Source organism: Zingiber officinale, chromosome 4A (assembly GCF_018446385.1).
Source record: "Zingiber officinale cultivar Zhangliang chromosome 4A, Zo_v1.1, whole genome shotgun sequence".
Classification (NCBI taxonomy): domain Eukaryota; kingdom Viridiplantae; phylum Streptophyta; class Magnoliopsida; order Zingiberales; family Zingiberaceae; genus Zingiber; species Zingiber officinale.
In genome coordinates this window covers 141,900,800-141,927,542 of record NC_055992.1, presented here as the reverse complement: position 1 = coordinate 141,927,542, position 26,743 = coordinate 141,900,800, and the positions used below count along the sequence as shown (strand labels likewise).

The window sequence follows — 26,743 nt, the reverse complement described above, 5'->3', positions numbered from 1 at the left end:
AGCAGAGTAAAGACCATCTACCAAACATCACAGTTGGAACAAGGTTCAAAATCTAAAACCATACCATAGTTTCAGTCTTTAATTGGAACCGTACTTTTTTCGGTATCGTACCAACATTTCGATGCATAGTACCAATGGAAAATTGGAGGTTAAAGGAGGAAGGAGATTAAGTAGAGGAAGGAGACATTGTGTATACTGATTAGTATTGTATTTGATTAGTATAGTATTTCGGTAATTTATCAAAATAATACATTTCCATTGTAACGCCCAGCACAATTAGAGATTTCAAACCATGGTTGGAAGTTCCTAGTTTACCTTTGCAAAGTGCCTAGAAGTGTCAAAAATAGCCCAATCAAGCAGTTTTTTTAAAACTTGGTCAGATAATTTTGTGCCAAATATAGGAAAATGACCAAGCAATCTCATATCCACATGAATCTAACATCAATATATAGTGACCGTATAGTTAGAACCTTTCCAAAAAGGGCCAGAAACTGCCAAGATAAATTGAAAACAGCTTGATCAGAATATTTTTGTGTTAAGCTAGTGCTAAAAATAGGAAATGAAAATGCAATCTCATATCTATATTCATACAACGTCCTCCCTTGTTGATCATAGATGAATCTCCCAAACAAAAACTTGCATAACCAGCTCTCAACCTATCCTGCTCTCAAGGAGATCAATCGAGAGATGGGTCACTACTTGCCGTGGTTGGACAAGCAACTACACGACTTAGTGATGTTCAAGTCCTTCGTGAGTAGAGGGATGCTATCAACAAAGAAGATGCTGGAATTAGCCCTAGGATTGAGGGAAGCGGGAAGTGATTCCTATGGGTGGTTTGGTGCCCAAACAATCAAGAAAAAAGAACAAAGAAGATGCTGGAATTAGCCCTAGGATTGAGGGAAGCGGGAAGTGATTTCTATGGGTGGTTTGGTGCCCAAACAATCAAGAAAAAAGGCATGCCCATGATCACATGGCCACTCAAGTGAAGCGATAGATGAAGGCAATGCTGCTATGAAAAATGCCTATCTGGCTCTAAAGCAAAAGAATAGATTCAGGTTGGAGAGAGAGGTAGTGGCATTAGTGCTGAAGGAGCTGATGGAGGGGGAGACATGAAAAAGTTTAAGCGAGGTCGAACAAGCAACACAAAGGAGGAGCCCATACACCACTGGATCAACTTGTCAGGCAGGACCATTGAGACCACATTAATTGAGAGATTTAGGGGCATTTCTGTCCATTTGTTGGATAGGAAAAACAACATGGGGACCCTATTTGAAAATTTATATTACTAGGGTACTTTTAGCTAATTGCTCTTAAAATATATAAAAGAAAAACTGAATATATAGTCTCACTACACGACATTGAATATATAGTTCCACTAATGAAAAACTTATGGAATAGTTAGAATTAGTAGACATGAAATTCTCATATATGTATAAGAAATTTTAGAGGACTTGAGTTTACTATTAATGGATAAAGAATATTATTCAAAAGGTTAACATAATTGAAATAAAAAATAAGATGATGAATATGTGGAGTTAGCAAAAAGAATAAAATAAAATAAAACTTAATATTCAAGAGTATGTATCTCTAACCGATAATAAAATGAGAGAAAATAAGTTGATTTGATATGAACATATTCAAGAGAAACAAATAAATCATTTAATTAGAAGAGTTATCTATTAAAACGAAATAAACACATCAAAAAAGAAGACCAACGAAATTAGTTTATGTAATAAGAACTAACTAATTGATTTTCATATTAATAGTGGTATACCCATGGAGATAAAATTGATGTAATTTGCCCAACTAACTAAGACAATCATGACATAACTGACTTTGATTTTTTTTTTTTTATGAATATGCTTCATTCATGGATTTTATAATTACGAAAATGAATACCACATCTCTAGGAGTTAGACCTAAAGGTATCTCAAAGATTGGCAAAAGCTAATGAGAGTCATGCACCATTAGCACTAGTGCACTTAAGGCATCACTCTCTATCAAGAGGATTCAAGGCATACAAAGAGCTGGTATCTTTCAATTTGACTTATTCAGGGCTACTTTATGAATCGCTCCAACACAATCTAGGAAATTAAAAGAGTATCCAACATGTCTGCTCAAGATACTCCAAAGTTATCCCTAAAATTCATATTTATAAATTAAAATGTAGGGATGATCAACTCAGGATAGAATATTTTTCAACCAAATCCATTTACAATTTTTTTTGTTCAGGATTAACAACATGATGGAAGTAAAGAGAAATATGATTCAATTAGGAAAAATAAAATATTAAACTCATTTATGTAGTATCCAACATTAAGCCTAATGACTAGGCAAGTCAACGAAACTAATTATTCTAACAAACATAAATGTGACAAACCAGATCTATAATTTAGGCACTTTATATTACCTTCCATATAAAAACTCAGGAGCCAAAATTCCAAATCGGTCGATAAACTCTGAATAAAATCTTCGAGTAGGGTAACCAGCGAGACTTATTCGAACAGCCTCCAAAACACCCTATATAGAAATAATAGATGATGATTAATTAGTTCATTGCCCTATATAGAAAAATAGATGATCAATTAATTCATCACAATAACAAAAATGACAGGTTTGTCATAAGAGAGAAAGAACATTTTTGGTATTACTCATTTCCCAATAGAGAATGAAGTTATCTCATATTTTAGAAAAAGGATAAGCACTAAACATTCAAACATTCTATTCTTATATAGGGTATTGTTACCTAGGCTAACTTTGCAACTTTTTTTCATAACCAAGACAAATTCAAGAATCACAAATCAAGCAACAAGTTAACAAGGGAGAGGATTTTCTCAAATTTGTATGTAGTTAATTTCTTCTAAGCAACTTTCCTATTGAAATAAGCCTGAGAGAGAGGTTTCACATTTTATAGAATCAAATTCACTTCCATAACACATTTCTTGATAGTATGAAATATCTAGAAAATCATCAATTATTTATTCCAATAGCAACAGACCGAAAGGCACCTTGAATTTTTGGAAGGTTAGATAGAACTTTTGTCCAAACGAAGGTGATTGAAATAAAAATCAACCAATTATTTATTTAAACCAAGAACCTTCCCTATTGAGCATAAAGTGACACATGATGACTAAGAGCAAGAAGAAAAATTCTACATAAAAGAAAAGGATGTAATACAGATACTTAGATCAATTAGAGAAAAATACAAACCAGGACACTTAGATAATCATTAGCTAAAGAATATTTTGTTAGTAATCATCGACAATTTACATATAAAATAATTAAAACAGTACTTACTCCACATCGTAATTGATGGAGAACACTCTGATTCTCAAACTTCTGAGGACGGTTTAAAGAATTTGGCTTTATACAGCGTATATAATGGGGTTCCGTCAAGCTAAGTGTTTCCATAAGTGCTTGAAGTTGTTGCTTCAGTAAATCAGTTAAAGAAGCAGGAAATTGCAAAACCAAAAACTTTCAGCTCAAAAAATTTAAATGACATTTAAATGAATAAACCAAGAAGTTCAGATAAACAATCTAAACTAAAGAGTCTAAGATGTCACATAGCCTATCTAAAAATGATTTCTTAAAAAGAGGAAATACTTCAAGGGGTTATTTGGCAAAAATATACTATCCCAACTGTTGTGAGCCATGTAAATACTGACATAATACCACAACAAAATAATAAACCAAATCTATACTATGACTACTTTGGTTCACACACTATAAACATGTTTTTGGAACTTTAATAAAACAAATTGTAAGAGATAATAGAGAACTAATAAAGTTAAAAGCGATCTAAATGCAATCTGAATGACTTCCATAAGATACTAGTAGTGACAGCCTACATGATACTTCATGTAGCCCACCCCAGATAGTTTAAATACAGAGTTTGTTCTAGAAGTAATGGTGGTGGTTGTCCTCCAAATCCAAAGATAAAAGCTATATCAGACAAAGCTACTATATTAGGACAAAATGAATATAAATAAGTCCACAATAAGTTCATCGAAAGCAAGAAAATCATCAAAGACTAGGAATACCATCCTAGGCTGACTGGAATAGATGCAGTAAGTAGATGGACAACTGCCATGTACAGACACTAAATAGGCAAATCCTGTGAAAATCTACATTCATTCATTGTGCAGTATGAGCTCCTCTAATTTTTTATTTGACTTCAAATCATTAAACAATCACATTAACTTAGGCTTAAGTTGCATTTATAATGCTTATGCTCACATTCATTACCAACTCTGATAATGAATGTGCAAAAAATTGTTCCTATCAGAGGAATAGTACATGCAATCAACATGCGAGAGCAAATGCCAAACTCAACCTAAGGACGTGCAATCAAAAATGAGCAATTACTATTATGTGACACGTGACACATACATGTGACATGTAAACCATATCAATTAAAACATAACAAGAAGAAAACGAGCATCTTTATTTTATTGCCGTGATGTGCTAAAGTAAAGTTTATATAATTCACTTCCTAATCATAAGAAGTTCAAGTTAGCAAATACAAAAACTAAAATTAAAAATATATATTAAGTACACCTTGAATCTTAAGGCCACAGATGAAAATTTGTATGATGATCTTGAAGACTCCTCTGATAGCGAATCAAAGAGTCCAGAAACAAATGAGCATCTTGAAGAAGATAAAAGATTGCAATGTTCAACAACAATATAATCCCGATTCTTTTCCAGAAAAAAATCTGTTTGATATGTCACCTGTAAGAATAAAAGCAAACGCCACAAAATTTCATTAGTGTACAAATCTATTAGGTCGCACATTGTTCCATGAATCAAACAATTCATGTGGAGACACCTTTCCAGCATAATGTGCTATGATGAAATCTGTTTCTGAAAACTTTTCCTTTTCCAATCTGGAATGTGATCCAAGATTCTGAAACAGTTTGGCAGAAAATGTTTGATGTGTTGACTTTGGGAACATGCTGATAAGAGCAGCCACAATTTTAGTCTTTTGAACTTCTGTTAATTGTCAAACAAATTAGTACATTATATGGCCAAATAAGATTATCCACTTACCAAGCCTCATCCAATAGCGAAATAATCCCAATAGGTTTCTGCAAAAAATGAAAATGTCAATCATTTCCATGTGGATTGAGAAAATAGAAAACAGATGAACAAATGTCAATGATCAACAAAGATTGTGAAACATCACTTGCGCCTCTAGTAAATAAATGGCTCGTCAATAATTTTACCAAGCCTTTAGGAGTGTTTAATTTCACAAACCCATGTAACAAGGAATATCTAAAATCAATGTTCAATATTGAGAACTGTCCACTAAATTAACTTTATCTTTACTATATAAGTTACTAGATAAATTTAAAATTCAAAAACATAAAAAATAAAATAAATAATCTTAACAACAATTAAGTGTATCACCAATAGATGATAAAATGAGAAAAATAGGCTACGATATTTGAATGGACATGTTCAAAGGCACCGAATGGATTTTGTAGTTAAAGAGTCACGTCAATTAGAGTGAAATGTGTAACTGATGCGGGAGAACAAAGAAAGTAATAATTCGTATGATAAAAAATGATATAAGTAATTTGAATAAGCATAGCCTTATATATGACTCAAAGGAGGAATAAAATCAAGGTTTAAAATCTCAACCGGTTGCGAAATTTCGGTCTGGACCGGAACAATACAGTTTTGATATCGTATCGTGTTGTGAAGATATAATTTCGGTATTTTTTTAAATATATAATATATTAAATAAAAATATAAAATATTTAACATAAATATTTAAAATATAAAAATATAAAAAGTTATTATATTTTATTAAATTAAACCTAAGTTTATTATATTTTTATAAGTTTTAAAAAGAAAATAAATATGAAAATAGATAAATAAAAAAGTTATTATATTTTATTAAATTAAAATAAATAAATAAATAGATAAATAGATAATTTTATTAGGGTTAATAAAGCTTATTTATATTATCTTTATCTTAGCTACGAGTTTATTAAAGTAATCAACCTAAGTTTTAAAAAAAAACACCAACTCGCAACGCGAGAAAAGTTGCGCGACTACAGCACGGCCACGAGTTCGCACGACTCCGACACGGTCGCGAGGGTCACACGACTCCTCCAGCACGACCATAGGGTTGCAAGACCACTCGGCAACCACAGTGGAGGCATCACGCGACCCCGCATCCGTCGCAGAGGGGTCATGCGACCCCGCGTCCGCCGCAGAGGGTCAACGGCCACATGACCGCCACAGAGGAGTCGCGCGACACCTACGAAGCGGACACAAGGGTAGTGCGACCCCTCCACGGCCGAAGCGGGGTCGCACGACCCCTCCGCAGCAGTCGCGAGATTGCGCGACGCATCCGCTGCTGTCACAGGGGTCATGCAAGACCTCCGATACGATCGCGAGGTAGCATGATGCCTCTTCTGTCGCAAGGCCGAGTGCCAGTGTCATGCCGGTGTCGATCGGAACGAGATGTTTCACCCATTTCAATCGGTTTGTCACAATATTTTAATCTATGAATAAAATACATACAACCGACCACCAAATAGTTGCAAAAGGCGTGGTTGATAATGATGGTGATGATAATGATAATGAAGATGATGAAGAAGTTTCTAGATACTTCATAATTTTTTTCTATTGCCTCTTGTAATAAAGGGGAACTAAAAACAACCCCGATTATTTTTTGCTCCTTATTTAGTAATAGAGTATTCAAATGAAGCTAGTGTCTTCCCGATGGTTTCATCCAAAAGCCTCCCACTCAATTTCATCTAATAAATAGTACATAAATAAATGGAAATTATAAACAACATCAAATTGAACAGAAATCAGAGACACCAGCAAGATGTGATCATGAAGTAAACATTGAGGATGGTTGAAACACTAATAACTAAAGAAGAAACAATTTAAAGGAAGGGTGAAATGGGAGTGAGGAAAGGAGAGGAAATTGAGAAAGATAGAAATGTTTAAATAAGATGATGGACGAAATATAGAGATGAATCAAGGAAATGGTACTTGGTGATCATCCATATGCATTTCAATGCCTTACAAAATAGCTTTTAGATAAAACAAATGCCACAATCAAATTAATGAGTATCCTTTCAACTTGTCTTGATTACTCTCTTATGTGATGGGAATCATGTTCTTGTTCATATCACAATTTCAAACTATAATGAAACTTTAAGACGATTGCAATGGGGTTAACATTTTCACAAGAATAAAATGCCTTATATATATATATATGGTGGCAAAAGACGACTACGCTCACCCCCAACACCCCCGCCAACCCGTCGGGCCAACACGGAGGAGATAAATCACAGGTGGCTACTAACTTTTGGAATAATGACTGTCGCATAAAGGAGGCATTTAACTTGACTATATATATATATATATATATATGACTTTATCTCCTCTTCGTTTCCAATTTATATTAGTATACAAATATTTTCATCATTTAAACACCTGATCAAATACTAATATGATTTGAGTAAATGAAACAAATAATGCATTACATTTACCAATTAGTAATATGTTCTAATTCAGAACAAAATCAATAGAATAATAGCAACGGCCTCCCAAATGGACAAGATTTGGTCCAACGTTACAGCATGATTCAGGAGTTATAGGTACTCATCTCCACAAAAGATTGTAGATCATCAATTGGCCTAACATCAAATGTATGTGTAGTACATCAAATACATTCTACCATACACTATACCAGAATATGGCATACTTCTCAAATTCGAGATTCCTAGAGTTTACTTGATGGGTACTACTCAGAATACCGTTTTGTTTCCCCTTACAAAAATTTGTAGAAGCATAGAACTTTTCCTAGCAACTCGTGTGCTCTTCAGAAATTAAACTTGGATTGGAAACGAAATTTAACATTTTTACTCCAAGTTCGTTCTTCAAAGTTAAATTTGGATTAGAAACGAAACTTAACATTTTTACTCCAAGTTCAACCCTTGTGTTCTTCAGAAGTTAAACCATATTACAGAAGTTGATTAAATATTTATTTCAAGTATTGGCTTCCAGGTCGTTGGCGAGGCACTAGGCCTTCTTGATTATGAGATCATCCACCACTTCATAAACAAAGTCTTTCGAAGAAATTGAATATTTAAACTTCTCACAGTAACCTTAGGTTTAACTACAAAGATCTCCATCAAAGCACAAGATCAAAACACAAAATCGAAGTACAAAAACGAAAACACAAAATCGCTAGTATCTTATGTTGATATTTCAGGATTCATACGAAGAAAACAAAACTAGCTGTGCTGCGGAATAAATAACTAGTTGTACCTTTCTTCGTAGACAAAGACCTCTTGATCTTTTGTCGTATTCCTCTCCTCTTCTTGGACATCGTATGGGTGACGATCTACCAAGACAAAAACACCCGAACCCCTTTTGTTTCCAAGCCGCCTACCACCAAAAGATGCAAAGAAAGGAACGCCTCCTTCTTCTTCTTCTTCTCCTCCAAACCGCCGGCCACCAAGGTGCTTCGTCTCTTCGTTTTATTTTCCTCCAAGCTCCGGCCACCAAGAGAAGATGGGCGTCGGCCCTAGAGGGAAGAAAAGGGAAGAAGAAAAGAAGTGGGGCGCCGGCCCTAGAGGAAAGAAAAGGAAGAAGAAAAGGATGGGGCGCCGACCTTAAGGGAAAGGAGAGAAACTTATCAATTCTTAATCGAATTGTTGTTTTTTTGGCACAACCTCCTCTCCTTTTATAACTCTTTGCCTCAGATAAAAAAGGAAAAAAAGTAATAGATTTTTGTTTAGAAAAAATCTCTAGAAAAAAATTAACATAATTCTTGTTAGAAAAATTTCTTAAGAAAGAATTAGTATAATTCTTTTTAGAAAATTTCTACGAAATAATCAACATAATTCTTTTTAGAAAAATCTCTAAAAAAGAATTAACATAATTCTTTTTAGAAAAATTTCTTAGAAAAGAATTAATATAATTCTTTTTAGAAAATTTCTAAGAAAAAATCAACGTAATTCTTTTTAGAAAAATCTCTAATTCTGTTGAGAAAAAATCTCCCCTTTTTTTCTTTCTTTTCTTTTTCTTTTTCTTTTTCTTTTCTTTTCTTTTCTTTTGGTTTGGTCGGCCCCTTGCTTGGGCAACAAGCAAGACTTGGCCGGCCCCTTTCTTGGGTAGGAAGCCAGGCTTGGTCGGCCCCTTGCTTGGGCACCAAGCAAGGATATGGTCGGCCCCTTTATTGGGTAGGAAGCAAAACGAAAACAGGTGAATGCGAGGGTTTATAGAGGCTATAACAGGGACCGAGAGGAGGAATTAGTTTTGGCCTCCTGATGGACTTAAGCTTCCTGTGTTCGACCCGAACACCCAACTCAAGTTTATCAATAATAACTCATACAACTAAAGAGTTATTATTGAACTATCACACCAATCCCATATTACAATATGGATTTCTTCTTATCATGAGTGCGTTAGTCTACCTGTGTTTAAGATATCGTATGTCCGTTAATTAAATGAGTTATTGACAACTCACTTAATTAACATCTAGCTCCAAGAGTAGTACCACTCAACCTTATTATCATGTCGGACTAAGTCCACTTGGAGGATTTACATGATAATCCTTATGAGCTCCTCAAGGAGACATCATCAACCTAAATTAGTAGGACATAATTTCTTTTTATAATCAACAACACACCATATAAATAATATTATTTCCCAACTTATCGAGCCTATTGATTTAACTAAATAAATCTCACTCTTTGATAGATTAAAGAAATAAATACTAAGTATATGTGTTTGTTATTATATCGGGATTAAGAGTACGCACATCCATAATAACAGAGGTTTTGTTCTTTTATGCAATCAGTATAAAAAGAACAACCTCAAATGGTCTTACTCAATACACATATAATGTACTAGCATGATTTTATAGTCAAGATAAACTAATATCAAATTACACTATAACCATTCCAATGGTTTGTCTCAATCCATCTTAGTTGTGAACTACTATTTATAATTTATAAGGAACTGATAACATTATCTTCTGTGTGACACCACACATCATGTTATCTACAATATAAATTAAATGGACAACTGCATTTAACTAAATGCAGACATTTAACCAATGTGATTCTCATTTCAAAATAAATGTTCATACAAAAAGCTAGGCTTTTAGTATACATCCTAACACTAACAACATATAATGATATGCCATGCCATTTGTTCAAAGCCAAAATTGTTGTCCATGGTCATAATTCTACAAAACAAATGATCATAGGAAATGAATAGTTCTTCCACATGTGAGTAAAACAAACATGATTTGTTTATGATGTAACAAAAGGTTACACAAAGGTAAATAGCCATCACATGAGAAATACAGGAAAAAGATGAATAAATTTCTTCAAATATTAAGAATGGTAAAAAGGTACATGAAGAGAAGTTGACTGAGTGCCCGAGTTTTTCAAGGAAGAGTATAAAAACCTTCTCAATCAAATCTAGAACATCTTGATTGTCTATGAATTCAATATAGCTCCAATTAATTTCCTCATTCCTGTATTCTTCCTGCTCCATCTTAAAAACATGCTGCATCACCACGAAATAGAGATAACATCGCATCCCAAACAGCTAACAAAAGCTAAGCATACAAACACAAACAAATTTGCTACCAATAAAATATAACTCACAGCACACCTCGTTAAAATGTTGTTGAAGCTTTTCATTTGCAAAATTGATGCAGAATTGCTCAAAACTAAACAGAAATAAGTACATGAGCTGGGCCTGTCCAAAAAACAGGAATAGAACAAAGGAATCGGAGTAGAAAATAAAAGGTTTCCCTTATAATAACAATCCTTTAAAATTCAACAAATAAATATATCCAAAGTTGAAAGGAAAAAAAAACAGCAATCGATATGTTAGCTCATCACCAATTTACAGTGAAACAATAGCCAGGTGCATAGATCGACAATAGCAATGACGGCATAAGAAGAATCTATAGGCTTTAATTGGCGATCTCAAACAGTTTGTAAAACAGCAAACACATGAGGAGATAATATGAATAAAACATGCATTATTGTGAGAATGAAAACAAGAAGATGGAACCTCTGTTATAGGATTTTATAGAAACTGATCCCACTAAGATTCTGACAAAATGAAGGTTTAAAATAGACATGCTGAAGTTCCAGTTTTTGACAGGTGGGTTTGGTGGGTGTCTTCTTTTACTGTAGGCCCTAGGCTCTCCTAATGTCCAGTATTATTCTCAGCAAACTTGAGGAAATAAGCGCTATAAGGTCATCTAGGGGGATCGATTAAAATTTCTCCTTTATAAGCGCTATAAGGTTTCACCATGAGAAAAAAAATGCTTTCCAATAATGTTTTCAAGATATAGATTAAATTCTTAAATTTTCTCTTCTTAGGATTACCCCAATCAGAAATGCGATGAAATACTGCAACAACCCAGTCAGCAATTGACCAATTGTGTTATTCATTATGAGGACTGGCATTTACAAACTAAAGAAGCGAGAAAACTAAAGGAAATTGTTTCTGACTACAAGAAACTAGTAACTAACCTAATAGGTACAAGCTAACTGTGATGACAAGCATAATTATAACAGAAAAATGTGCCAAAAAAACAGCTTTGTAGAACATTCTTAAAACAAAATTAGAAAAGTAAAACTCAAAAATTAGAAACTTAGCAGTTCACAAAATACTACAAGATAATTATACCAATCAACCTTTTTCATCGTGAAAAAATATCACAAGGTAATATAATTAACAATAAACCCAACACAGAATAAGCAAGGGCAGCGTGTTAGGATGCAGGAGTCATCCAATAAGAGAACACATCATATGAAGCACAAACATATAGAAAAATGGGGATTTAGAATCAAAGGTAAATGACACAGTACCTATTATTTTTAAAGCACTCAAAGCCATAAATGTCCAAAACTCCAATTTGTAACTTCGAACTCAGATCTTGTCCAACAGACTTGTTAATATTTTCAACGAGCCTACAATGAGTAAATAGTCATAACAAACAATAATTTGTTCTAACAAGAGAAAAATTAAATGAAGGAATAGCATGCCAGTCAAATATTCGAGCGTATACAGCCTTGGCTAGTGCATCGCGGTTAGCAACTGCAGCAGCACAGTCTAGTGCTTTAACTATATTTCCTTCATGAGTTTGTATACCACGTGTGCACAATGTTGATAGAAGAAGGTCTGGATTGCACCTGAAAGTGAATATGTTTTTCTAATATACCCTAACAATATAATGGGAATAAAAGAATTTTCTAGTAATAGATCCTGTATTTGAACAAATTCATGAACCATGATTTACTAGTTTATAAAAGAATTAAAACATAGATGAGATTTAAGAGAAATCATGTTAGAAACTAAGAAGCTATTATAATTTATATTTTCCAATTAAATATCCCCAAGAATTTATGCTAGCATCCTTTGCACTTGGCCAATATCATAATGATGACAAGAGAACCTAACCAATTAGCTGATACTGTATCTGTTCCTTAACAAATGATATGGGTAAAGCAAAATCTACTTACCAATATGGACTTTATTTTTTTATTAGCATTGGAAATTGTTTGATCAATGATATCAAAAACAGTTAAATAAACAAGTTAATTTGCATCAATGAAAAGTAATTGCACGCAGAACATCAACCTATGACAAGTTAAATAAAAATGGAGGATGATAAAAGCAAGTGAAGCACATGACATCATGCCAATGCAAGGTCTAGGCCCAATAAATAGTCTTAAAACCAGAAAGTAGAAGGCATTTTTTTGGTGAAATGACTCATGGAATCATAGTACTGCGTTCTTAGTGTGGAAGCGAGCCAACAAGGCTCACCCACCATTGAAATAATGATAAACTCTAGCATTCACTTACATGAATAAATCAGCAGCTGTTTGAAGATGAAAATAAGACTTTGAATCTTTATAGGTAGAAGAATCATGCTAGAATCATGCTCATTCCCTGGTGAAAACTCAATATTGCCAAGATGAAGAATAGCAGCTAATGTGCGAAATATGGCTTCCTGTATGTTAGAGACAATCATGATTACTGTATTCACACATGACAAGATTGCCTAAAGTATATGATAGAAACCAATGGGTGATCAAACCTGGCAGCCTAAACTGATTCCAACTATATCCATTGCCTTTCTTGTCTTCAAATATTCTTCAGAATTAGTTACTCCTTCAAGCTCATACAATTTGCTCTGATTCAAGTAATGGAAGCAACTTGGATGGCCAAGCTTGTATTTTTCAGCATCCTATAAACAGAAAATGAGAGTGCACAAATAACCATAAGCATAAGCCCTATTGGGAACCAAAGAATATGAAATATCCAATTTTTTGCTTCGTAGAAATGTAAAAGAAATAAAGAAAATATGTTTGGCAAAAAAATAAATGCCAAAACCATAAAATTAAATACAAAAAATTAAAATTACAAAAACATTTTTAAAAAACTTCAAAAAAGTATATGAAATTTTCTGCAATCTTCAAATTATTAAGATCTATCTATATCCCATTTAGAAAGCTACAAGCAAACTTTGATGGCAAATTATCACTTGAGCTTTTTGATAATAAGCTATTCAACTATTATCCATTTTTACATATTAAAAAAATGATTATATGTTAATATAGACTCAAAAAAATTGTATATGCAATAAAAGAAATTAATAATTATTCTATTATTTTTCATAATTACAACTCTTTCATTTTCATTTTTGTATTCTGTAAGTGGTAGCATTATCAAAAAAACAACTATACTAATGAATGAAAATAAAAATAAATTTATCAAATGCATATTTTTTGTGAAGAATACACCAATGAAATATATTATTTTTCTCTCCAGTCAAATAACATTACATAAGTTTCTATTCTATAGAGAATGATTTTGATTTGGTATAAGAAACATGTTTTTAAATTTTTAAGATTCCAAAATTGCGATACATTCTTAATTTCTCAAATTTATTTTTCATTTAATAAAAGGAAAAACTTTCTTCCATGAATCATTCGAGTAACAAGGAATTGCTATGATAAAAATTCAAAACAAACCACCAATTGTTAAATACAAATAAAATCAGTCCTAGATGCTAAAACGGCAAAAACATCATGATCGTCAAAGGAAACTTTATCTGAGTCAAATTCCATTTGGGAAATGATAAATAACCCAAACTAAGCGAGCTTGTGAAAAAATATTGATTACTGGAATATTTTATGCCCTTGCACTATCCTGCAACATGATATACGGTAGGCTTGAAATCTCATGATAAGTGCAAGTTTTAGAAGTTCACCAAAACAAGATGGTCTCAATATAGTGTTAAATTGCCGACAAGTAGTACTAATGCAAATCCACAGGTAGTACTAATACAGATAAGAGATGGGAGGATAAAGAAGAAAAAAAAAAGAAGAATAGGCAGCAGCTATGCATCTAAAGGTTTTATTTGCAGCTTCTTCATTAATCGACATGGAGTTGCTTGAGACTTCGACCTAAAGTAGTTTACAAGTTGAAGAAGACTCTTGCATAGAAGTTGATTCTCACAAAGCTATTTGTGAGTTGTGCAGAGTTATTTCCAGTATCACGAAAGAAGCTACTTCCAGTTATCTAGTTCACAGGAGATGTTTGCATAATGTTCGCACATCGAGGAACAAAACCATTATTCCACCTATCTCTAGACCCATTTTTCCTATCAGTCAACGGGTTAGATAGATGTATCCTGATGATTTTCTAAACAAATCACCATTGGCATATTGGATTCATGACATGGAAGAGATAAAAGCAATTTATTCCTAGGGAATGAGATGAACAAGGACTAGAATAGGAATAATTATTCCTTAATTTGGTTCATCAGAAAAAATAGATGTGGCATAATCATTCTTATGTTTGTTTAAACCAATCTTCCTAGATTCATACTTCTTTATGATTGCTTGTTTTCAACAATCACAACCTCTGAGTTATTCTTGCCATCCTCATCTCCTCTATTCCAACAATCTCACCTTCATCTCCTACCTCTTTCCCCACTCTGATTGCCTCCCCTTCATCATCCTTCAGGTTTCCACTTCGACAACCTACATAGCTACTTCCTCAGTAAAACTCTCACTCTTTGCTTTGCAAGCCTTCCTTTTGTTGCCCTTAATCTCCCTTATCTTTGCCCACAACCTCTTCTATTATTATTTGATTCTATGGCAAGACATGACCTAACACTTGGATCCAAAACCGAGATTAATATTTATATCCAAGTTCAAGTAGCAAGGCCTGGATTTGCCAAATCCATTATCAGAACTTCTAATGGAACAAAAAGGGCTATCTAATATTTGGATTTGGAAATTATTTATACTTCTAATGAAACAAAAAAGGACAAACCAATATTTCAAATTCTAACACAATATAGAGGCTTCATGGTACATTCAAGAGAAGTATAGGCTTCTATTAAAATATTTCAACGCATGCAGTAGTTAATTGTCTTAAATTTACCACATTCTGAAATATCAAATTGTATCACATTTAAAGCAATTGAATATGCACCACATTCTCAAATCAAAGGGTTAGTCAACTGTCTTAAATTTTCAAAAATGAAATGGAGAGTGCATTTATTTGCCACGCAAGAGAAATAGTAGGTCCCTATCATCTTTCAGTAATTACATAATTATGTGCATAAATGAATGATTTGAGCTTTGAACCAAGGCATTAACAAGCACAAGCCACTAGCCACCAAAGGCCCACAAGTTGTATCCAATATCAATTCTAGCATGAAATGAACAAGTTCAAATCATTACTGAACTGTACTAATAATCTCAAAGAGCAATCTCATCAGCAATCCACATAGATAATTGAATGATAAGATTTGAAAAGGATTCATCGCAATAGGAGGAGATATTCTGAGGGTTTCAATAAGTCAAAGGATTTCAATGAATATGGGCACCATAGCAATAAATGTATACCTTTCCAGAGGCACATAATTGATAAAAACAATGGTAATTCCTCTCCGGGTATGTGATCTTTACCACACGAGACCTCTCTAACAAGTAAGTTCTAACTGCAGCCCCAGATATTCTACCACTTGCATCAAACTGAATTTCTACAAATTTCCCAAAGCGGCTACATAAAATTTACAAATGAGATTAGGAAAGAGAGAAAAACATATAAAATGTGGGAACAAAGGAACTTTAAGAGAAAAAAAAAAGATAATGCACAATAAATTACAGTCCTACAAGTGTAGAACATGCGAGAAATAATCAATCAAGATGCATTAGAAAACTGCATTTAATGCAACAATTAAATGAATGCAGCATAAGGAACACTAATCTCACACATAATGAAACTCACTAATAGAAATAAAACTGAAAAATTATTAACATGTGGAGATTAGATTCCCCTTTTAAAGACTCTAAGCCAGAAAAAATTTAAATAAATTAAAATTATCAAGCAAAGAAATAAACTTATACTTAAAAGGGCCGGATCAATCTTGGAATAAATCCTCTCCCCAAACAAAATAATTGATACTAAATTAGCATATTGTCTTATTAGGAAGTGAATTTAATTAAATTTGGTTTCTTTCCTAGTTTGTAATTAGGTTTTTTTTTCTTATTTTGACTAACTATAGAATTATTTATTTCATAAAATATTGAATTTATTTCTAATTTTGTTTGATTTGGAGTCTTAAAAGGACTCTAATCCCCAAGGTTAAACATCTTTATACAACAAAATTTCCACTATGTAAATTTTCACTTTCCTTGTGAGATGATTGATTTTGCCATGTGAGATATTTTGTTCCTTATGTTACATCAAATGATCAGAGCATTATATGAATTTTGATCCACTTCAGTACTGTATTAATTTAATATCAGAGTCGACTATCAAATTCAATGTTTAATAATCCACCCTATACCATCTCTACCTCTGTGGATCCATCTAACGACCACCTCCATGTCTTCAGCACTGTCTTCACCATGCTCATCTCGTGTCACTAATGAACCACCATCTAGTGAGCAGACTAGCTCATGACTAGAAGCATATAGTCTCCACATGCCAATTCCTGCCACAATTTCATTGATTTTTGTTGCTATTACGGCTCTTTTCTACATTACTCTGGCATACTCACTTACTGCAACTCACAACCACTATTGTAACCCATCAGAGCACCTCTTGTCATCATCTAATATCCCACTGCATCAATTGATCCCTGTTTGTGCGATATCTATAGAGTAAATCATGTGAGTTGTCTACTATGTAGAGCCCTCTCCAATTAGCTCACCTGCAGTGCTGATTTTAAATTGTTATCTCCTTAGTATCTCGCTAGATCCACAAAGCTCACCCATCGAAATCAACCTCCCTCTCCTCCCTCAACCTTTGGTTTCTCAGTCTCTGAGGGCAAACCATAGCCTCCTACCATTAGCGAGCTCACTGCCATCACTCCACTACTCGTCCTCTCTACCACTAGAGAATAATTTACTTCCCCTGCAATGTCGTGGGCAATAGCTATTGCCACACACCCAATTATTATCGCCAACCACCCACTTGCATCGCCTATTGTGCACATTCTTGCACCCCTAATGTCATTGCCCATGCTCTACAGCAATTTGATGTTGCCAACGGGAGAACCTTCCTACTATCCTACTTTGCCTCCTTTTATCACAGCAACACCTCCTTTCTTCACACCTCCTTTCTTCACAGTGTCCCACCTCTTCTCAACACTTTAAAGGAAAACAGATTATTCAAAAATAGTACCTACTTTAAAGCCAACGCCTAAAGTCTCCATTTCACTTAAATTGACGAATTCTATTTGCAGAATGTGATTTGACTACAATGGTATAATATGATGATATTGTCCCTTCTAACTTTCACCAACCTTGGTATCCCATCAACAGAATCTTCTGTTAAGAATGGAGCACATTTAATTAAAGACATGAGACTTGATTTTGGATTTAAAATTAAATTAAATAGTAAAAACATGAAACAAAAGTAAAAGAAAAAAAAAAAGAATTTCTTAGTTATCAAATGAAATCAATTTCAAAATGTACAAATATTATATTGGACTTGGATATGTAGACAACCAAATTAGAATTACAAATGTCATTTGAAGGATTTGCATTTGCCAACAATCATATTAACTTAGACCAACCAATTGCTATGTAAAAGAGAATAGTATGGCAAATCATTCATACATGACAAACCACAAAGGAAATATAGAAGGAATATCATATAGATAGTTAGAAAGTTTCAGTTAAATAAATTAAAATGTTTCATGGGAAAGTACTTTTCATGGGATGCAATCCAGTAGCTATTTGAATTGGTTATTCAACAGATCAAACTAAAGATCATTTTAATAATAGTTTGACTACAAAAGCATGGATGTTTCATAGGAAAGAACTTTTCCAACAATAACAACACCAATACACGCACTCGAGAAGATGGACCTACCTTGAGTTATCATTTCTTATTGTTTTTGCATTACCAAAGGCCTCCAAAAGTGGATTTGACTGCCAAAAGTTTACAGAATTTTCATTACGATCATCAGATATAATAAAAACTCTGGACGTCACAGAATTTATAATAAAAGAGGTGGAAAGAAAAAATACAAGCAACAAACACATACTTCAAGAACTTGTTGCTCCACAGTTCGATCATCCTTTGCAGCCCTACCACCAACATGCATCAAATACTGCATAATTAACTTGGTTGTTTCAGTCTTCCCAGCTCCACTTTCACCACTAACAAGGATAGATTGACTGCACTTTTCTCGCATCATAGCTCTGCAAAATTATATATATAAACATAAAAAAGAAAAAGAAAGAATCTAAGTAATTAGTTTAGAAAAAAAACAAATTATAAATTTAAAAAAGAAAATAAAAACACCTGTAACATGCATCAGCTACAGCATAAACATGAGGACTCAACTCCCCAAGTCGGGCACCCTTATACTGCTCCATCATATGTCCATTGTAAAGATGAGATAGTTTTGTGAATGGGTTTACAGCAATCAATATGCTTCCTGTGTATGTCTATACAGAGAAAAAAGTCAAAATCCTACACTTCTGTAACAATTTTCATAGTTATTGCAGAAGATTATAGAGCTTCCATACCATAAGCATACCAATCATAGTCAATGGCAAACAGAGGGGATGGGCTAGCAACCCTCCACACACACACAAACACACCAAAGGTTTTAAAAGTTTACATGGCCCATTTTAAGTTAATAAATATTTTTATGTAGCTTGGATGAAAAAAAATAAATTCAAAATCAGCCTTAGAGAGTTAGTCAAACCCAGTGGATATTTCTATATTTGATTCCATGTTCTTTGCATTCCCTTTTTATTTTACTTAATCATCTGATCAATCTTGTTGAACTCATTTGTTCAGTTAACATGCTAGAAAGCTCAGTTTGAATTTGTCTTGACGATTTGGAGATTTTGGATGTAGACCATCTATCCTAATATTTCACCAATATAATGGATAATCCTAGGTTTGAAATTTCAAACCATGTCGGAGGTTTGGTCTTTGACAAAAATGTTTCGGTAGCATGTCATGCTGATATCGTTTCAAGACTTACTACTAAGTGTAAATCTATGCATATAGAAAAAACATTTTCCTAATAGTTGATTATTACATACATATTAATTGCATATACTTATATTAGTAACATGGATGATATATATATAGTAACATGGATAAATTATAAAATATTTAGTAATTTAGTAATTACATATAATTTTTTTGGTCAAATATTAATTATATATATAATTATATAGTACTAATTAATAACATAAAAAATTAATTATATAGAATTAATTACATACAGCTATATAATCAAGATAGATATCATATATATGATATCAATTAGTTAAATATAATCACTATAGATATATAATTAAATATTATAATTAATATTAATTCTATAAGAAATTCAGGAAAGAGACAAATCTGTGGTCATGACTCGGCTGCATGATGTGACAACCCACTCGCAAATCTGCCATGCAATTCACTATTCATTATCATTGAATCGCAATGTCAATAAGGCAGCAATTTGCAATGTTCTTACATGTTTCCTCCACTAATTTCACATGAACTTGTCCGTCTGATTCCTTGGCAAATCCATTGTGCACCTTCTCTGCAGTTTTGCCTTTGTCAATCCTTCATCAACTCTAGGTATGTCTTCTCATCTATCTTTCAATTTCATGTATGATGTCTTACTTATCTTCACTTCCCCTCTATTTCAATTCACAATCACAAATCTTGATCCATGGTGAATGAAATAGCTTTGGTACCACTTGGCCCTACTTGGATCAAAAGATATTGTGCCAACATGGAGCACAGTGTGTTTATCCTATGGCACCCTATTACGTGTTTCAACCAAATAATACAACAAGAACAACAACCAAGCCTTATCCCATTAGGTGGGGTCGGCTATATGAATCCTTTTACGTCATTGAGCTCTATCTCTTACTATATCATCATCTATACTTAAATAAATTTTATTTTATTTTATTGTTGCTAACCAAGTCTTTTTTAATCATCCTCTTCCTCTTTTAATTTGCGTATTTGTCATAGTTTCACATCACCTAACTGAAGCATTTATTGGTCGTCTAAGTACATGTATGTACCATCTTAAATGTGTCTCTCAGAGTTTTACCCCAATAGATGTAACTCCAACTTTCTCTCTAATGCTCTCATTTCTTATTTTGTCCATCCTCATATGTCCACACATCCACCTTAACATCTTCATCTCTGCAACTCTCATCTTCTACTCATGTGCTCGAGTCATAGCCCAACATTCAACTCCATATAACATAGCAGGTTTAACTGCAGTTTTATAGAGTTTTCCTTTATTAATATAACGAAATATTTCAATTGAACCACCAAGCATAGAAAATTTAAAGCCATGAAATAACCCACAATTGAATATCATTCTGCATTCTATTAATACCTAGGTTATCAGGCATGAGTAATATTTATGAGTATGTTGGTACTTAATGGCATATTAGATAATCCCTTACAAACCTCTCAACATCTACAAAACTACATAAAGTTACAAACAGATGTTGGCACCGTGTATTAGATGTAGCAGTTCCAGTATCAACTTCACATAAGTTTATTAGATGTAGTGGAATAAAAAAAAACAGTACTTGATCCAAGGACCAATAGCCTTGACTCCTAATTGGACAAGAAGCAATGTTAGTCCTACTTGTCTTCCTAAGGCTCTTGCATATCTTGAGTTAATCTGGTTATGCAGCTACCCTAACATATGTGCATGTTTAAACCAGAACCAAAGCAATAGATTGGCTTGTACCCAAATCGTTTGGACCAGAAGAAGTGGTTCTAGTGAAGAAATAGTTCATGTTCCATTACAAAAAGTATCAGCCTATGATTCTCCTTTGAGGCAAGGAACACACTAGATGATAACCTTATACTGGAAAATAATATCTCCATCGATCAAGTAAGAAATAGCATACAAGTAAAATTAAGAATATCAACACCGGAAAAAGTGTTAAGGCCTTCTTATGCAAATAATTTAATTGTAATTATGTTAATCTAAATGAATTTCCTAATATTTGTACTATTTTTTCACCGATTCAAATATTTCATGTACTGTTGTTGTGCCTCTTGTATTACTATAGTATTGTTGCCAATTGCCAAGTAAAACTTTCTGAAAAACTATCACTGGTCAAGAAATCAAAAAAGGATTTACTTTTTTATCTTTATTTTGGTACTTCAAAGGATTGGAAAAAAATGAAGAAAAAAACACTTCAGGAAGAAATTAATAAGGTAAAGAAAAAAAAAACTATCTAAGTGCAGCCACAGGCCCACAAAGAAGTAAAAGAATTATTGACTGCATATGTAATGTCGGGATAAATCTTAAAAATTACTCACGTATATCTCGTTAAGTGCATATCTTCTTGAGAGATTATAAAGAACACCCGGCTCATTAAGATACGTCAGCTTTGTCATATCATCAACTCCTCCAAGATCGTCATCTGTATCCCTAGGCAATATTTTATCCGCAGCAACTGTAATCTACAAAAGAACCAGGAGGAACTCAAGGATACATAAAGCCTAGAAAGAAGTGACAGCATAATCAAGCCTTAATTAATATTATAGTTGTAAAAATATTATAGCTGTAACTTCCTATTAATATTATTGTAATTAGTAGTATAGCTGTAACTTCCTTAGATAGATGTAATTACTAGAAATCAGCCTTGATTTATGGTTGAAAATCAGCCCTGTAAATCTCTAACATGTTCTATACAATGAGAGAACTCATTGTGAGGTTGTGAGTGTATTCAATCCAATTGACATGGTATCAGAACCATAATTCAGAATTTTAGAGTGTCTTCATGTGAAATCTAGAGCTTGGAAGTTTAGAGCTTGGCTCTGGAAATATTTCTGGCATTCTGGTTAGTATTACTTCAGTTCAATCTTTTGAACTCTTTGGTGTGCTGATTTATAGCACTTCTTGTTGCATTTGGTGGGTTACATATTTTTGAGTAACTTGGAAATTTTTTATGTGTTTAACAAGCAAGAATTATTCTACTTGGGAATTTCAGTTTTGTTTATTTGTTATGGGAAAAGAACTATGGGACCGCATAGATGGTAGTGATCTAGCACCTACTAAGCTTTCTAAATTGGTTCAGTGGGAAGTCAAGGATGCTAGAGTCATGACATGGATTCTAGGATCAGTTGATCAACTGCTCGTTCCCAATCTGAGGCCGTATAAGACAGCTAAAGGCATGTGGCAGTATTTAAAAAAAGATTGCAATCGAGACAATACAGCCAAATGTTTTCAATTAGAATACGAGATTGCTAGTTACTCTCAAGGTTATCTCTCCATTCAAGATTACTTTTTTTGTTTTCTGAATTTATGGGTTGAATATGTTGACATAATTTATGCCAAACTACACTCCATTCAAGATTTCTAGTTGTAAATATATTATAGCTGCAACTTCTTTATTAATATTATTGTAATTAGTAGTATAGCTGTAACTTCCTTAGATAAATGTGATTACTAGAAATCAGCCTTGATTTATGGTTGGCAATCAGCCCCGTAAATCTCTAGCATGTTCTATAATGAGAAGAACTCTCATTGTGAGGGTATTCAATCCAATTGACAAGAAGCTCTCGAAGTTGTCAACCATGAAAATGCAGAACGCCTCTAACATGAATCGAGCAAACTTTAGAACCAGGAAAACTAGACAGAGAAAAAGCAAGCTACCTTCTTCCTCTGGAGCGGGAGAAGTACAACGACCGACTTGTCCTTCACATCGATCACTTCAGCCTCCACCCAAGCAGAGTCTTTGTCTTCGAGCCATACCTTGGAGCCCTTCCGATAGCTCATCTTTGCCTCGAAGAAACCGGAAAGGATAGCTTTGGAACCCTAGAAAAGATATCCCTGAAATAGCAGGCGTCGATTTGGGGGAGTAGAAGCAAGACGACGACACCTCCCGAAACCCTAACGAGGATGGAAAACGCAGAAGAATAAACGAAGCGGCAGACCTTTCCCGCCAAGGCGACGCTGCGAACGAATTAGAAAACGAAAAATGGAAAAGAAAAGAAAGGGGAAATGGAATGGCCCGCCGCTGGTACCTTGGTTTTCTCAGAGAGCACTGCACGCTACCGCTCAGGTCGCTATTTTGAATAGATTCCCTTCCGTAGGAGTTCGCGTTTCCCCCGTTGCCGTAACTGGGTAGTAAGTGGTAACGGTAAAAAGACTCTGGGCTGCTACTTTATGGAAAATGGTCCGATCTTCTTAATGACTGCCGAAATTAGGAATGCAATTATGCAAGCAGGTCATTAAAAAGTAGGAAGGATTGTGCTATATTTTTTTTAATTAATCAAGTGATGAAATCTTATTTATAATTGAACTGAGCTCGAATTTAGATCAATTGACTGAGATAGAGTTAAATTAAATTATTTAGGTTGGTGTGAATTATTTAGAGCTCAACTTAATTAGATAATTTAAATTGGTTCAATTGTATTTTTCATTATATGTTTTAGAGTTTTTAAATCAAGTTAGATAATTTGAATTTGATTCAATTATAATTTCAGTTCATCTAGTTTAGAGTTTTTTAAGGTGATTATATATTTAAGAGTTAAGATTCTTATGTATCAACTCATCTCCCCCTCCTTTCTTGTGATCCCACCTAGCAATCTCTTCGTCCATGTCGAAAAGTAGCTTCCACTGTTTTTGTTTTTTTTTTTTTTACGGTAATTAATGTTCTTATTATTTTTTAGTTTTTAGTTAGTACCAAGTATCCTATCTTTCAAATAATTAATGATCTTATTGGATGTTTTAATCATCTCAATTAAAGAAACACTTTATCGGTTAAAAAGGTTCTTCAATTGAAATGATTTTTCCGCTTGATTCTATTTGATTTGTTTATATGATTTAATCTGATAAATCCTAATAATAGAATATGTTATTTTTAAAAGAAAAAATTTTGAAATAAAAATATTACATAATAAAGCCAGGATTAAAGATAAATATGTTGGAATATTTAAAAATATATAAATTTATTTGTACTGCTTGTCTTGAGCTCTAACCGACCTTTTTTTATTATTATTATTATTATCTACTTAAATTTTTTACTTAATTCGCTAAAGCTCACTCCTTCCATATCCAAAGCCAGCTCACCTTATTAAATTGAAGTCTCCCCGACTCTAATTCCTAGATTTGTCCTTATATTTTGTATTTAATTACTAATTCAGTGAACTATTTAATCCTAGTCGGTTTAAATTCTAATCTAACATAATTAATAAATGAATCAAAATTTAATTTAAATTTGTATAAGATTCATTTATAAATAAATTGGTCTCACACGAGCATAACTGAATTGGTAATTGGATGATCAATTATCACATGGAGCTAAGATCAAATCCTTGAGAAAATAATTTCTTAAGCAATAAAATTCTTCTCACTTAGTGAGATCGCTCAGTTATCATGATTTACTCTTTTCATTTTCTTATGAGCTTGACGCTGAGGGGCACTTAGTGTGGGTATAGTGGCATAGTCAGGATTTTAAACTAAGAGAGACTATTTTCAAAAAATTTAAATATTAATAATGGTCGATTTTCACAGTCTAAAATCTAATTTTGAATTTAAGGAGTCAAAAATAATCTTAAACTTAAAATTTTTTACCTTAGCTCTAAATTCTAATTAAAACAACGATCCATCAATCTCTAGAGCTCATCTATGTTTTAAAGTCGAAAAATTATTTGTGATATCAATTTTTCATAATATTTAGCATTTCTATAGCGGTGATGGTGTATGACACGACGGAGGTTGTAGCGTAGAGAAAAAAATATAAGATAAAATGTTCACAAATTTATCATAATTCATTTTAAACTGATCGAACTCGCTCAAACCTTAAATTTGCTTCGATCATAACTCGACCAAATCAATCCCAATTTAAATCAACATAATCATTATCTCTGTGTCTATCTGTTAGATTTAGTTCAAACCCGATCCCATTTTAATTTAACACTCTCACTTTGTATTTTACATTTAATTTATCCATTTATTATTATATATTTTATTTTTATAATTTAATATTTAACATTCCAAGGCACGATATTTTTTTTATATAAAAGTAGTATCAATTGGTAGCTTAGGCCAAGAGTATTTCAAATATGTGACCAATTTTAGTCTTCCAGTGACAAGTGAATCGATTTATCAAAATAGCGGTGAGAGTTTTTCAAATATATACTATTAATTTCTTTTAAAAAAGAAAAATCATAGAGGGTAGTCTCACCCCTCCTCATAATGTGACTATGCCCCCTGGTGGGTGAGACATTTATAAATAAATTGATTTAGTTTAGTTTTTTTAAGAAAATAAATAAATTCCTAATTAAAATTTTTTCTAAATTAAGATTAAGAGTTAGTATAATTCATAAGTTATTTTGGTTAGAAAATATTAAATCTAAATAGTTATAAGAGACGCCAATAAATATCTTTCTATTTTAAATATGTGTATAAACATATTTAATTGTGACATAGATTTGTATTGAAATAAAATGGAACGTTTTTTTACAAAGTGTGTATATACGAATCAAATTAAATTCATTCAGGTTCGCAAATTAAACTCTTTACTTGGTTCTAAAATACTATAAAATTTCAACTTGTTATAAATGCATTTAATTTTACGGCCTCTCAAAAGTTTGAACAACAAATCTACTAAATATTCACTAAAATTAACAAATGAACCGATGATCTATTTGGATTGCACGTTATCATGACGAAGTAAGTTGTCCTCTTATGATATAATTGATCTTAAGTAATGTACAAAGCAACTTGATCTTTGTTGATTCCACTTGATCAATATAGTTTGCTTCTTACTCTTCTAAGATATCATATTGCTTCCCAAAATTACACAATTATTTGACATAGTTTATCACGTTGTGGGATAAGTTGCCTATTTTAAATTTATATATCTTATAGCCTAAACATGACAACAGTTCATATAGGATACATTTTCCTATAGCATTCTTAATGTACTACAAAATCCTTCAAGCAACCTCCTAATGATGATTAGATGGAGTTTCGACAAATGAATGTCAAGTTTAAGGATAGTACGGTTGTTTATTTCCAATAAAACTTTGTTAGACTTATGCTAGATCAGGGGAGTTATTATTTGATCTAGGAAAGTATTGCATTAGTTTGTAAATGAATTAACCATACAATTGCTACACTAGATTTCTCATTGCTTACAAGGTTAGTCAATTTTTTTGAGAATCTAATATGCATGGAATACAAGATAAAATTGTA

The 26,743-nt window shown here is 33.0% G+C and overlaps 1 pseudogene; it reads right to left on the bottom strand.

The window, feature by feature from the left end:
* Positions 1 to 23,571, bottom strand: part of LOC121971525 — a 126,413-nt pseudogene extending 102,842 nt beyond the window's left edge.
* Between the last annotated feature and the right edge of the window lie 3,172 nt (positions 23,572 to 26,743).